Source organism: Lepisosteus oculatus, chromosome 14, assembly GCF_040954835.1.
Source record: "Lepisosteus oculatus isolate fLepOcu1 chromosome 14, fLepOcu1.hap2, whole genome shotgun sequence".
NCBI lineage: Eukaryota > Metazoa > Chordata > Actinopteri > Semionotiformes > Lepisosteidae > Lepisosteus > Lepisosteus oculatus.
In genome coordinates, this window is record NC_090709.1 from 17,781,908 (window position 1) to 17,798,358 (window position 16,451).

Genomic DNA, 16,451 nt, shown 5'->3' on the forward strand with positions numbered 1-16,451 from the left:
ACTGTGGTCCAACAATAACGGTGCTGAAATAGCCGGAATGTGTGGGAAGAAGATGGAGATGGAACAGGAGGCTTATTCAGTCGATAGAAAGGTTGTGTAGGACTGAACACACTACGGTTATGGTACTGGGTTTAAGAGCATTACAGTCTCCTGATCCGTAATCAGATGCGTTATCCAATGCGCCACTGGCCCTTGTACCGCATTCCTCAAGTGCACCACTGTGAGCTTGCGCCGCTACAATAATACATCGCCCCAGTCCAAATTTTCTCAATTAGGTGCACGTTTTCTATGTGTATTTAGTTAATAAGTCTTTCATTTTGTCTGTTTTAAAAATTGCATCTCTTTAAAACAGACAAACGAGTTTATGTGTTGTGCTGAAATTCACACATGAGGGCATTCAAACGAAAGAATTCACAGAAAAGATATCGCGCTTAAAAAGAAATCAGAGTGGAGACGCTGGTGATAGAAAACAGAGCTTCATACGATGCATGAGATGCTTTACCTCTGAACTAAACTTGGCTCTTTAATCGTGTTAGGAAGAGTGTATAGTCAACAGTGTACATTTTAAAAATCAAAGCAAGATAATGAGACACGAAGTGAATTTGGAACACGAGCCTCTCCTTCATTGTTTAATGAGCTTTTGATGAACATCTAAGTGAAAGACAAATTCACTATTTTCACTTTGTGATTAAAAAACACTTTTATCACACGTTAAGCACTCTGATGGTGTCGAATAGTTCTCTTTTCTACCCTCATCATTTGAGGATCCCCAGCTAAAATATCTTTTTAAACCACAACAAAATTGCAATATTTTGAATACTATTTAAGTTTACATAGTCACATTCCCAGTGATATTGACTTAGGCGCTCAACTATTAACTTCTTGTAGTTTGACTTTAGCCAAAAGTTTGAAATCTCTGCAACTATCAGGATGCTTAAGGACATCCAAAGAAACCCCATCACATTTAGGGGAGACGGTATTGAGGTCCGATTAATTTGAAATGCGTCTCTGGGGACTTTTGATTTACCAACGTTATGTTTAACTGAAGGATATGCGGACTGACTGTGCCATAAAAACTAACGTACATCACCTTTTTTCTACATTCACAGGTTTTTGGCTAAAGACAAAAAAATCGTTTTTGTTTCCTTGCCAGCTGGCAGTAATTCCTCTGGACTGACAAAACAGATGAGTATTTTATCTTTCGCAATTTGTATGGATTTTTTTTAAAACAAGTTGTTCCAAAAATTAAATGAACACTTCCATTAAATTTAATGTAGAAGCATGTTGCTTTCCATAATGATACACTGTGTGGCAAGACAGGCACCACTGAGACTCAACCCCAGGATCTCCTGTTTACTAGGCAGGCACTTTAACCAACTAAGCCACAGCATTCTTGCATCCTAGTGTTAATCCCGCATCAGCAGGGTCAGCTTGTCGGCACGCCTGTCTCCATTTGGTGGTTTGAGCTGACGTTGCCATGACGTTGCCATTAAATGCGACCGAGAATACTCCAACCGGCGCGCCGCTACGCCTGCTGTCGGAGAACTAAGCCATGGCACTGGCATCAGATATCCCTTTTACAGCCACTTGTACACATCTCAATTGCTCTGAGACACCTGCATTCAGTGTGCGCTGAGCCTGCTCGCTGAGCAAGTGACGAGAAATGGCTTATGTCCAAGGAGTTCAATATGCTTTTTATGTTCAATGGGGTGTCCATTACAGCTAACACTGAAGCGCAGCACAGGCTCTGTGGTTTGACATCTCACAAGGTAAATGTTGAAATTGTAGGTGGAAGAGGAAAATTACCCTTGAGTATGGGGAAAGAGGCAACTCATGTCCGGAGGGGGCTGAAGTGTGTATGGAGGTGGCCTAGTGGTTAAGGCAATCTCCTCTTAATACATGATACTCTGCACAAGTAGGTTTGAACCCCATTCTCCTCGAGGAAGGGCTTTGACACATTTTGACCTTTTTAAACTTGGTGTGCTTTCGTTTTGTTTCTTCGCTCCTGTACTACAGCAGTAATATTTCTATAGGTGTATGATCATGGTAGGCTGACAGCAGGAACACGTGGCCCACAAGCAGTGACAATATCAGAGGTGTCTGCAGTGTGTTGGTTTGTAAGCAACGATAAAATAACTTGACATGGAAGCAGGTGTGCCTGCATTAATACAGCTCCATCGAGAGGAAAAAGTAACACAAGAACCGACATAAATTCAACAGCACGTTTCTGCAGCTGAAAACGGAACCTACTCCACGTGATGATTGAGCTCACAACCTCGGTATAACTCCACTATAAAAGCACCACAACCTGACCAATTGCGCTACTGGAGCAGCACAGCACAGTAGCACATTTTCCTCAGTGCACTCAAACAGTGCTTCTTCCCTAGCCTACCAGCTTCAAGACTTTTTTAAATTGATCAAAGATTCATTGGAAAAGGTTTGTTGATGGGTCAGGTGGGAATCACACCCAGATTCACTGCTTGCAAGGCAGCTATGTTCATCATTATACCCAGGACTGGCGCCAGGGGAATGATCTGTAGGGGGGCATCTGAAATCCTGAGGGGGGCAGTGATATTTCGGTTTAAATGGAGCCATTGCAACCATCCAAGTGAATTCTCGCAAGCATGCCACTGATTAGTATTTCATGTTAGAAGATAACGACAAGCAATCTGGTATTTAGTGATGAAGAACAGTTCCACGTTCATCAGAACTCACGTGATTATTTTTGCCTGGAGCATCAACCATATGTGTTCATTTTTGCAACAACATCAACGGTAACGAGGTTCTGAATCATTAAGAAATCATTGTAAAACCAACAGAAAGTACAAACTTCTATAACTACAGTCCTAGTTATATAACGATTGTAAGTATAAGGATAAACTACTGCAAGGCATTGGTCCACCTGAGCAAATAAGGTCATAATAATGTTGACACCCCAAAACATAGACACTATGTAACATGCTGTTCCTGGACAGACAGCCCTCCTGCACATCAAACAGTCTGATGTAGTAACTGTGAATTCAGGGTTAGTGTAGTTATCTGACCATTGACAAAGTACAACTATTTTTTACGGCTCAAGTTAAGTAAGTGAAAGTGTTCAAAAACTTTTTATCCAAAACTGAGGGGGGTGGGACTGTTCATTTGAGGGGGCGATTTTGGCATGCCAGTAACATTTTGACAAAACGTCCAAGAGTTACGAAAACACTTACTTTGTGTATAAAGTACATTGTGTACACACTGTAAGTTCAGAACGCGAGAAATACTGCTCAATATGGGATCCTGTCCAGGAATATCAGGGCTGTAAGGGGGTCAGATCTATAGATGTAGTAAACACATTAGTGGAGACAGTGTGTCTGCTCTCTGTGTGAGAGCCGGACAGGAAAAATAATCTGTGGTCTGGGAAGAAGAGACCCTCGTTGGAAGAGCGGCGCTTCTCACAGGAGAGAATGAAAAAAAAATATTTTTCTCCTTGGGGGAATTAAAAGCACTTATGGGGAGTGGTGTGATGGTAGTGCATCTGATACCACATCAAAAGGTTGTGTGTTCAAATCATGTTGAGATCGGATGATGTATGTTCAGGTTCAGCTGGTGCCGAACCCAGGAATTAGACCATGCAGTTTGGTTTTATCTGTACACCACATAGATAATCTAAATGAAATAACAAAGCAGTACAGGACACGCATTCAGGAAATTACACAGCAAGTCATTTTGAACATGACAAGAGAAAAGGCACACTGCACATCCGTGAAACATCACGTCCGACTTTAGAGACAGTTACATCACAGAATGGAAGTTTCAGGCCCCTTTTTCATTACAGGTTCAAACTAACCTGAAAGTTACAGAGTTTTAGGTCACTTTTGTATTAAAATGTGTCTGAAGCCTATAAATATAATTTGCCCTTTTTTAAATTGTGGATGAAATCCAATCCCATGTACCAAGACCTTACAGTATATTAATGTTAATTAAAATGACTAATGCTATTGGACATTAGCTGGTGCTTTTTGTAACGATTTGCTATTTCATGCTGGAAAGAAGGAAACCCAACCAACGTTTGCTTTCAGGTGCGGTTCATTCACATAATGGACATCTATTTCTGAGTAGCCTGATTTAAAAACACACGAACCCGGTAGAAGTCCAACCTCCAATCTCATGATGCAAAATCAGATGCGTTATCCATGAAACCACTGGCCAATCATGTAACTGAATTGCACCATGGTGAGTTCAGCACTGCAACTAGTAATTACTAGTAATAGTAATAATCCCATCCTAAATTTCTAAGTGAGAAACATGTTTTCTACATTTTTATCAGTTTTAAAATATCATCTCTTTAATACAGACAAAGGGTTTGTGTGTCACTTGAAATTCTGATTGATTTAGAATTCAAAGAAAAAGATGTTTTCTTCAACAACGCAGTGCAATTATGACATCTTTCACTCTACTTTTCTCTTGTAGTAAAGCAGACCTTGCAGTGTGAGCATTTACTCTAGTAAATTAGGTCATGTATCATGTTAAATCACTTCTTCAAAACAAAACATTTCCTGGTGCACGTTTTCTCCATGAAAAAAATACATTTTTCCCTTACATGCTTTCTCGGTTTTTTTCCATCAGAGTACAGAAAGAAGAAAAAAGGGAAAAGCAGTGTCGCAAAAAAACTCCATCGCCCTTGGGAGATGTCAAGCTCATCGGATATGAAAAGTCCCTAATAAAAGCAATTTCTTTTCATTTATCTTAGCGTCGGGGCTGCTATTGTGTGTAGAGGAGGCAACTTGCTCAGCCAGCAGACTCACCGCTTACTGAATACAGGTATGTTTTGAGTGTCATGCTGATCATCTTATAAATGCAAAAGAAACTTTTAAAGCTGATAAAGTTTTCCATTGTAATTTGCATGTAGCTACAACGTCCCTGGAAGAGAGATTTTATCAGTTGCACGTAATCAGTATTTTTTACTTTTTGTTTAGTACTGGAAATATATTTTTTAAAATTTTTCTAAAGAAGATCTCAAGAAGTATTGTCAGGACCTACCTTTAGCACTCAATAGCGATATTAATGGAGTAGAAATGTAAGGTAAATTGGTGATCTGAGCCAAAATAGTCCTTACACGCCTCCTGGAACAGTGTTCATATTCATAGCAAGTTATATTCTTTTTCAACCCCAAACGTTGCTATTGCATTAAGCTTTGTGTGACCATTAGAGGTTTTGGTAGCTTCTGGAGAGCGCACTTTTCCAAACTGAAACCTATAAGAACATTATTCAAGACGCACCATGTCCCAGAATCATTCATCGGGACTAGGATTAATATCAATGGAAAGTACTTCAAAATAAAAGATTTAACTGAAATATTAAAAGAGTAGGAAAGCATTTAAAGTAGAAAAAAATCAGTTCAGATTATATTTAATTTTTTGAGAAATGGGCACATACATCAGCTCAGTGAGCAGTGAGAGGTGCTCTTCTGGACATGATGTTAAATTAGTTAAAATCATGTGATAGTTAAAAAAGCTTAATGCTTAGTTAAACAGCCAGCACAAATGGTTGCGTTTGTGATTATGTCACTTCTCTACTACAGCAGCGTCGGTAAAAGACCCTCTGAAAGCAGTAAGGCTCTGCACAACTGAATTCGTTGCTATTTGGAGAAATCCACAAACTCGTGTTTTTCATGTGCTTTAAAAGACAGCCATACTCACCGACAAAATAAAGACACTGCTGCTGATTTTTTCCGAAGCACAGTTGACCTTTCTGAGCCAATTGATGAAGCTCACCCAATGAATACTATAGCAGAAGGTGGAGGAAAGTGCAACTTTGTAACTATCGCAACCACAGGAACAACTGCAAGAAGTAGAATCAATTTCCCATCGAATGGTGGTGTTGTCTGAGGTACGCGATGTGAACGTGTGCAGAGAATCCCACAATCTCTTCAAAACTTGGACAAAGTATTTCTGATGGAGCGCTGTGCGCAAAGATTGAATAAGCTTTGCTCCTGCTGATGATTCTGCGTGAAAAAGCACAGCATTCAAGTTTCACAGACAAATGCACCATGCCTACTGTAGCGACGAGGCTTATTAATAAGAAAGAATTAAGTGTTCTGAGCCTTCCCAAATGAGGCCCCATTTCTCTGTTCATCTCTGTGGTGCAGCCACAGAGAAACTATTCATGCAGGCTGATTTAAGGTTCCTGATAAGGACAGCTCCCAAAGGGGGATGCACTTAGCTAAGCCTGGCTATCATGATCAATGGTCATCCATTGGTGCCTATCTGTCTAGGGAGTGCCAGTTGGACATCTGGACTGCATTCCTAAGTGTCAGGAGTAAGTGACTCATATCTCACCTTGATCAACCAATCAGGGGCTGGTAGGGCCGAGAAACCCACATGGGACTCTGATGCCCATGGAACTTTCAGCCAATCAACGAGCTGAAGTTCCTCCAGGTAAAAACAGGCAACACAGAGATTCAGGGAGATTCAGTGAGATTCAGTAAGATTCTGGAGAGGATTCTGTGGACTGTTCTAAAGGGAATTCAAAGGAGAATTCCAGGGCAGGACGGCCCAGGAGCAGAAGGCTCCCAAGGGCAGGACATTCTCGCAGCGTGCCTCCTTACCATCCTGAGACTCAGCCCGGACAACCACGGAACGGCCAGTGTGTCCGAGTGCCAGAACTTTCCTTTGTTCTAAGAGTCAAGAGTGGAGGTTGCCAGAGAGTAACCAGCAGCAGGCCTCGTGAACAGGTCGGAACTGTGGACAGCTGAATCACTATTCAGAACTAGCTCTTCATCAGGAACGAACCGGTCCTCTTCCTGACTTTCTGGGACCCACAGTCATCTTTTCTCCTGTGCACAAACTTTGCTAGTTAAAGCCAACAGTGAGCATCAGCAGTGCACCGTCACAAGCCGCACAGCACAGCCTGGCACCGAGCCAGAGAGCGCGGATTGGACAGCAACAGCCTGCAACTGTTTCTTTGTGCCCGCAGGAGATCTGAATCCCCAGAAATTGGATGAGTATTCAACTTCACTGCATTACAGCTCGAGAATTCAATTGTTATCCAAACCAGTTGATATCAATTTAATTCCTAAGAGTTATGTACTTGTTTTGAGTATCTAATGTAGAAGTTGTAACCAAGTTCACTTTACGAAACGGTCTTAATGAATGATATACTGAACGTATGTCCTCTTGATATGTGTAACACTTTGTAACTGATTGAATATATATCTTTTGTATTCTGATAACCCTCTCGATAAGATCTGTTAGGTTTACATGCATATTCTATGTATTAATAAATGTATCCTCGTGTATTAGCACCTGTGTGTGTGCGTTGTTTGAGTTATGTCGCATGGTTGGACTCTAAAGCCATCAAAAGAATCAACTTTGTGATTTACTGCTACAATTAATAATTGTCTCAGTAAATGCCCAAACCCTACAGAACTGTTGCCTTCAGAGAGCCACTACAGTTACATATTTGGCGTCCCTGAACGGCCGGTTTTTCTTACACTACAGAACCAATTTTAAAAACAATTGCGGCACACTACGATTCACACTGACTCAAAAGTGATCACGGCAGATGTTGTTCCCTGCATAATGCTGAAGGGACCAAAGAGCATTGCTGTTGGGAACACAAAATGAGGCTTTTTTATGCCTTGATGTTAAGCTGACAAAGACTATCTTGAAACACCTAGTTCAGTCTCTCGACAGACTGCCAAGCAAAGCTTTTACCCATTGACGTCGCAATAGAAGGAAGGTCTTAACCCACCAACACTTAGCAGCGGCAAGATTCAAACCTAACCCAGTGAAGAAAATGGAGCACAAACCCAGCACTTAGACCACCCAGCCACACTCCTTACACCTTACTCTTTTGGAGAACGTCGGGTGGGTTCAGCTCTTGTTGTGCGACGCGTGGAAATGACTGCATCTTCGTTTTCCGAGATGTTTCCTATCACATCTTTGTCAGCTCTGAATATAGTGCTTCTTTGGAGCAGGCTTCAGACCTTTTATTTTATTTATAAAGGAGGGCCATTCAGAAACATGTAATTCCTGTTTTAGAAATGCTTTGGGCGGTGTGTTTTATATAATGCACAAACAGTATTCTGATTGTATACTGTAGACCTGTGTAGCAATCATACTGGACGTGACTGGGATTCTGAAATGTTTCTTGAAAAGGTATTCAGGGCTGCTTGAATCTATAATAAAAAAGTGACCCGAAACTTCCAACCTTCCAATCACTGATGTCGCTCTCCCTAAACCTGTACGGGATGTTTTGCTGATGTGCAATGTGCCTTTACTCTTGTATTAAAAACGACCTCTGTTGTTGGGCGGAGTTGAAGGAGAACTAACTGCACAGAAAAAGTACGTAATGATAAAATATTTCTGCGCATGAAACACATCAATCGTTCAGCATTTCTAAAATGTTTAATTGAATTGACAAAGAAATCCTCTCCTTAAACTTCGAAAAGGATTATCTGTTGAGCCAGCAGGCGTAACATTTAGCAGGTTTGGCACCGTGGCTTAGCTGGTTAAGACGCCTCACTAAAAACCAGGAGACCCTGGGTGTGAATCCCAGCGGTATCTATTCGTAGACAACAGGCCACTCATTGTCAATATTTATGGAGCTTAATTTAAAGACAACGGGAGAAGCATGAGTTACAGCTTTCTGTAGCTGTTTTATATAGTGATGTATCGGTTGGCTCTGTGGTGCAATAGAGAGTGCATTGGACTTCTAGGCTTTGATAGAATGAAGTCGCTCAAAGGTTGTGGGTTTGAGTCCCACCAGAGTCATGTATCATTTTGATTCAACCTTTCAAAATCCTCTAGGGATTAGTGTTGATCAAGTCAAATAAAGGACTTCTTAAGAGTCCACAGTTGAAAATGAACCAGCAGCCACAAGAAAGAAATTAGCACTGGACTGTGATCACATTACTCCTGTCCTGGACTCCTTGCACTGGCTTCCTGTCAACTTCAAAATCCTCATGCTCACCTATAAGGCTCTCCATGGCTTGACACCACAGTACCTGTCTGGGTTATCGCCCTACTCCCCACCTCACAACCTTCGCTCTTCTAATTCTGGTCTCCTATCTGTCCCCCAGTCCATCTACACTCTATGGGTGACAGGGCCTTCTCCTGTTTTGCACCAAAGCTCTGGATCTTTATTCCCAAGGATATCAGAGAGTCACCTTCTCTAAACTCCTTCAAATCCAGACTCAAAACCCTCTTCTTTAGAAGAGCCTTTAATGAACTATTCTTTACCCCTCTGTTCCTACTGTATTTAATACCACCATCTATTGTCTCCTCTAACTGTGTATTCTCATCCTGCTTATCTTGTGTATTTTTTAACTTTATTGGTTTCATTCTGTAAAGCACTTTGAAAAACCACCTTTAAAGGCACTATATAATGTATAGATTATTATTATTAATAATAATAATGAACAGCGCATTTAACACTGAGCACATGTGGTCCTTCTTTGCAAAGGATTGCAAAGGTTGGGAATTAGCCTTTCACTCGTGTTGTTGAAGACCGTATCCTGGCTTTGTTGCAGGAAATGTCTGGATGCCATCACCGGATCAAGGAGAGGATCAGGGTTTTGGGAAGTCTTTTTGATGCCTGACACTGTGTGTTTCCTGGTTGTAACGGGTGTCATTCTGGACCTAAACAACAGAGAACACCGTTGAAATAGCTAAACTGCCTAGCGGACACTTTGTCGCCTTCTTCTGACCTGTATTTAATGCGATTCTCTGAAAACTTGGCACGTTATATCTGTGCTACTTTTATGGAGGGCACACTCATAAGAATCATAGATTCGATCACAAGCATCTAAAAATGAGCATGAGAAAATGACATCATGCTATGAGGCTGAATGGCACAAATTCTCCTGTTACTTCTGCAGCAAATGTGTGTTTTTTGCTTCTTAACACTGAGATAGTTGGAGATATTTGGCAGCAGTGGGATTCCAACTCACACCCCCAAAGAGACTAGAGCTTTAATCTAGCTCTAAATTAAAAACTAGGTGACTTGTAATGGCTGGTAGGAGAGGAAAGGTATAAATGCTTCTTTTTTGGACAAAGTCTTTATCTTTTTTTTCACCAGTTGTTTTGATCAAATTATTGTAACGCAGTGCCATATTAAGGTATAATATGTACATGAACGTCATGTCTGAGTCGATGATGGCAGCTGAGTATCGCTGGAGGACAGTTCATCATGAGTGGGTAAGCCTGCATAATGAGGGAGAAGAGATCGGCCTCTCTGACGCAGTGTCCAGTGACACTAACCTTCTGTCCTACTGTTCTCTGCTAATGTAGATGGTGAATGTTTATTTAGGTGAATGTAAGGTTTCATTCTTGTAAAATATTTCCGAGCACTTTTTTTGTTGCTAAAAATTAATCCTGTGCATTTGAATGAATTCCGATATTGTCACCTAATTCCATACATTGTTTCATCAAACTAGAACATTTAGAGGAGGTCAATTGCATTTATGAATTGCATAGTGATAGTATTTCTTTCCATTTAAATACTTCAGTCAAAAATGTAGAGAAGGTGCTCCTGTTTTCACCATTATAAGAACTGTGATGCACCAGTAATATTTACTCTCATAAAAGTATTGTAATTGTATTGTTCTGTTCCGTAACAATCTTGAGTGACACAAACCTTCTGTTTTACTGCACTACACTTCTCCAGAGGCCAGTTCAGCACACAAGGATCGTCAGTCAAACAAACACTGCAATCGCTTGATAAACGCCATTTCTCATCCTTTCTCTTAGTGTCGGTGATACTATTGTATGCAAAGGAGGCGACTTGACAATGAAATCTTAAAGAGAGTCTTCATGAAGGTGTGTGTCGGCAAGCTCTCCACTGGCAATTGACTGGGCTTGTGAAGAAATCAATCTCATTCAACAACCATACAAATTGCACAGCTTAAGGCACATGAAGCAAAATCTGTGAGCTGATTGACACAAAACAATGTCACTTCACATTATCTGCAAAGTTGTTTTTCTTGTCTGACCACCTCTTCCTACTTTACAGTGAGCACATATATTTCAGTTTCTTTCCTCCATGTGGAGATGTATCCACTGCCAAAACTGCTGTCTGATTATTTAAATTATCTGTAAAACTGTTACATGACTTCATCTAATTGTAAATTTATAAGACGGTCTGTGAGACATTTGTGAGAGTAGCTGAATCCCAGGGCTGGTATGGAATCACACAGACAGGTCTTCTGTGTGATCTGAGTCCCACTGCTCAGAGCTACAGACTGGTCAAATGGTCACTATTGTAGACACGACCATCGGACCATCGGCTACAAATAATCAATATACCGATCATAGTGTCACTACTGGTGTTTATTACATAAATACTGTATATAAATAATAAGATAATTCCACACTCATAAAACATTTATAAACATTTTGGGAGGCTGACATACAGTAAAGAAAGTAATACTGAAGGGCTGGAAGTCCTGGAAAGCGTTAATAGAACCTTCTTGCTTTCGACCTGGAACAGAGCCCACAACTGCCAGATCAGTGACCCCTGAGCCCAGTTCACAGAGAGGAGAACCAGGAGCTCTTTTATGTCTCTAAGAGGACTGGGAGAAAGGAGAAAAGGGGGAGATGTGACATGAGTCCAGGCTGTTCTGTCTGATATTGTTCATGTAGCAGCACTGATTGTCTGAATATCTTCTGGTTCTGGATTGTGAGGATAGAGAACAGTACGGAGTTGAGCTTCTGTCTGAGTGTGAGTCTGAGCTGTGAATCTGACTGAGAAGAGAATAATGATTTTTTATTCTGCCTGAGAATTTTTCCTGAGAATTTTTCTTCTTTTCCAAGTGGTGTTACATCCCCTTCAGATACTCTACACAGACTGCCAGAGAGAAGAGGATAGAGAGATGGACAGATAAGAGCACACACAGCAAGAGGCACATACGTCTTGATTTACTTTGAAGCAAGTGTTCATTTCTTTTCTGGAACAAGTTGTTTCTGAACTTCAAGAAATTCATTGTCACGCCCGACATCCCTCCCTAGAGGGCGCTCCACCGCTCTCATTATCGTTCGTGTCATTTAGCTCTTCAGGTGTACCTTTTTAGTGTTATTATTTAAAGACCAGCTCCTCCAGTCCTCGGGGCTCATCATTAGGGTAAGATGTCGCGAGGCCCGCCTAGCACCAGGAAACCCTACGTCCGTCTCCTGAGGGCATAGGCCTCATCCCCGACACCTCCCGTTTCCTGAGCCCGGGGTCTGGAGGATCTCGCCCCGTCACCCTTGGACCTCCATGTCTCGTCTGTCCGTGTGCTCCCCCCTCCCGGGGATTTTAACTTTGTCCCGTCCCAGGATGGATTTCTAGTTGATGGACTCTTGGACTGTGCTTTGACCGCCCCTTGGACCCGTTTGGATTTGGATGCCGTTTTGTCTTCCCCTGTACACTGTCTCACGGACTGTCACTATTATTTTGTGCACTATTAAACCCCTGTGTGTTCCTTTTTACCACGCCTCCTGTTTTCTCCAGCTCTTACCGCATCGCATAGGGTCTTCTATAAGATCTGACACGGATTCCAGTCCGTGTCCGTTACACATACAACTTCTGAAAGATAAAATACAAATCTTACTTGTCAGGACAGAAGAAATGCTGCAAAAAAATGCCAGTGATTTGTGAAAAGCAACGGGAATGTGTCCCTGTGCAGCTGTTAAACAAAGGGCTGGTGGGTCAAACGCACTCAGGGATGCGCTTCAGATTGTGATGATGTAAACATAATCTCCGCTAAAAATTGAAGGGATTTCTTCGCAAACCCTCTTGAATGTTGCAGGAAATCTTCGTGTTTTACTCGTGTGCAACTACAACAAGTAAACAATTAAGTACCTAAGTCAATGTCCAAGAAACCATCCTCACGTGTGGAATTTTTCTTTAACTGGCTGTTGGGAGAATTCATTTATACACCCGTTGTATCCTTAGCAAAAATATTTTAAAATTAGAACACAGATTTGTTGGAGAACTTGACAATCCTTGACAATCATTATTAAATGAGCATTATACAAATGTGCGTTGATATTTTTAATATGTACCTTAATTGTAATATATATATATATAATTGCTTTGATATGGATGTTCATTTGAAGGAATTGAGGAAACTATGAAGGATCACAGAACAACCAAAGATACATTTGGGCATCTGCTATTGGTAAAGATTAACGAATACAGTAAGTGTGAAGCTTGCACACACACGAGAGAAAAAAATCAGTTTAAATTCACTTCATTAGACTGACGGTGTGCATAGCAGAGGATGGTTTCGATCCATCGACCTCTGGGTTATGGGCTCAACACGCTTCCGCTGCGCCACTCTCCTAACAGCTGTCAAAGTGTGATTCAACACAACTGCTCTATCTTTGCTTTCTAAAAGTGCGCCCGAGATGAAAAGACGTCACTTTGAGCACTTGGTCTTTTATAGTACAAATATCACACGCTGCACTACATGGGCGTATCTTCAAGATCGTTGAGAACCAAACCTTCTGCTTTCCCAAGCAACTGATTTTTCCTCCTTAATTCACAAATCTTCAATGAGAATCAGTGAAACGAAAACCAAACACATGTGCACACTCGCGTCCTAGTGTGAAAGAAAAATGATGGAAGCATTTGAGAAATAAGAAGAGTAGTCTGAACAGCTCCAGTCTATCAACTGCTCTACAAAGTGATCGCTACTTCCACACCCAGTTTATAACACTGAAAATGATTCAGGAAGCACAGCAAAGTTCTAAAAGCAGTGGTTGAAAAGCGTCTAGATACATAAAATGACAATTTCTCAAAAGTAAAATCTTCAGCTTTTAAATATTGTCATCCACATATTTTCGTTTTTCTCTTTTTTACATAACACGCTTTCGAGAAATAGACTGTCTTGTAATGTAGGCTGCATTAGAAAATGTGTATCTAAATTAAAATCGGGTTTATGACTTCTGCGTTTTTCAGCTTTCTTAGCGCTTGGGTCTCGATTCAGATATTGCAATGAAAGCAACAGGGGAGTAAGTTTTCCTTTTCTAAATCAAAGGTGATCTGCTCACAAGGAAGTATAAAAACTTCAGCGTTTACTTTTTGAAGACCGCAAATTGTCGAAACACTATTGCTTCATAAGCTAATAAGTAACGTTTCTGAGCACGCATTGTATTACTAATGCTGTTATTAATAAAAAAAAAGCTGAAATTCACATTTAAATCACACAAACAAGTTTAAAGCAACGGCAGCAGAAGTAGCAGTAATAGCAACAACGTGGTTAGAGTGTCACAATACACTCTATGAAAGAATTGCGGCTTCAGATCGTTTTGTTCTGTTGAAGCTACCTACAGGCTCCGAATTGTTGACATTGGCTGTGATCTTCTTTTTTCAGGTTTCATGAAATTCTTCACATATTTGAAATATTTCATTCGGGTTCGCCCAATACATGGTGCAAACCGTACCTGCAGCAGAATGCTGTGGCACATGAAGCCCTTTTGTTTGCCGGTTGTAAGGATTGAGGTGCGTACTACAAATCGAGCAAGCGAAAAGAAAATTAAACAGGAGTCTTTTATTGGATTGCTAATCCACTGTGCTCTGCTCGTCTAGGTTCAAATCCCATCCTTGTCATAGTTAAGGCCTGAGACGTGTGTGTTTTTTCTAAACGGTGTTTGCATTTGTTTCTTTTTTTACTCCTGTACTAGAGCAGTAATATTTCTAGCGGTGGAAGAACATGGTATCACATGCTGACAGCAGGAACACGTGGCCACAAGCTGCAGTACATTGGTTTTGGAACAGCAATACATTTCCTGTGGAGACAGGTGCGCCGGTATTAATACAGCGCTTTCGAGCGGAAAGAGTTACAAGAACTGACTTAAACTTACCAGTTATGTTCAATAGCTAAAAACACAAAACCAACCTCTTCAGTGGTTGAATCTAAATAACAGAAGCCAATGCTGCCATCAAGGGAAAGAAAATCCTGAGTTATGTAGTTTTGAGACTACATATCTGACTTTCAGTTTGAAGCGGTACAATGGATTCTAGGTCACATTCGTTCTTGATTCAGGATATATATGAGTGTGGTAATGGTTAGAACTGTGTTTACATGAGGTACAAACGGTAACATTTTCATTGCGAGAAGAAAGTCAGTCCGTGCGCATTTCTCAGCATGCACATTGTCAGGAAAACTAAACCCACAGTGCCAGCAAACCTTTCGATAGCCTGTAGGTACTGCCATTGCAAATGTAACAGGTTGTTCATACACACAAATGACATCGTTGCTATCTCGTAATTAGGAGATAATTTGGTATTTATTAATTAAGATTTTTTTCCTGGGTGGCAACAATGCGCTTCCGCAATAAATCATAGACTCTGCTTTCAAAATAGCTGCACCAGGCACTTGGACACAGATAAACACAGGGATTTAAAATTCAGGAATATGAATGGTCAATTGCTTACAGTTGGGTTTTTACGTTTTCTTATTTAGCGATTTGTGTATCAATCTTTTAACAATTCATTAAAATGCTAACAACATGTTAAATAAAAACAACAGCAACGTTAAATGAAGGGGAGACAGGTAGTTTTTTTTTTTACAATCAGATTCCAATCTCCAATGCTGTGTGTGAGAGCTTAGGTAACTTTCCTTTTCTCACATTTTCTGACGACTATTCCAAAGGGGCACCCTGTCAACTCCTAATACTTTGTATGTTTGATTATTGTCGTTTTATTTAGAAAAAGTTCAATATTGATCATAACTAAAGAAAATTAGGATCACGAATAAAAAAAGGGCTGAAGATGCGAGTCACTCTTGAATCAGAGCTGGGCGACACGGGCTTCTGTTCTAATATGATTGTACGAGAAGCAGGGGGAATCGCTCTCTCCTATGGAGCATGAGCTGAATCAGGAGGGAGACATTTTGTATGCTTGTGCATATGTTAACGCATGACCTACATCGTAAAACTAAATTAAAAACTAACATTAAGTTGCCAAAGACATTCATTTATATACAAACAAGAGACAGACATAGCAATGGTTCTACATTAACTTGTCCTACACTGATCAGACTAATTGAAATGTATGAAAGCCCGTTTCTGCCAGGGAGTTAAAAAAACGCGCTATGGTATCGCAGAATTCCACCTAAGTAACTCAAAATTGCGACTTGGTAACTCAGAACTCCGACTTTATATCTAAAATGTTCTTTAGCTCAGCTAGCAAGGCCTGGATTCAAGCCAATACAGTGAGGCACGAAGTAGGGTGGGAGCGGCGAGGGCACAAGCCCTAGAACCCGAATCCGTTACAATAAAAAAAGGACAGACAATGAAATAGGGGCTATTTCGAAGTCGCAAATGTGAGATATAAAGTCAAAATTCTGAGTTTTTAGGTCGCAATTCTGAGATTCTAAGTCACAATTCTGAGATACCATAGTGCGTTTTTCTTTACTCCCTGGCGGAAACGGGCTTCCATTGGTTCTCAGTGCTGCGAAGCAAAAGCAATCTCTGAGAAATCAG

The 16,451-nt window shown here is 40.8% G+C and overlaps 1 protein-coding gene across 1 annotated transcript in view; it reads right to left on the minus strand.

The window, feature by feature from the left end:
• Positions 1 to 16,451, minus strand: part of LOC138242792 (zinc finger protein 271-like) — a 781,993-nt gene that overhangs the window by 728,996 nt on the left and 36,546 nt on the right. The window lies entirely within an intron of this gene.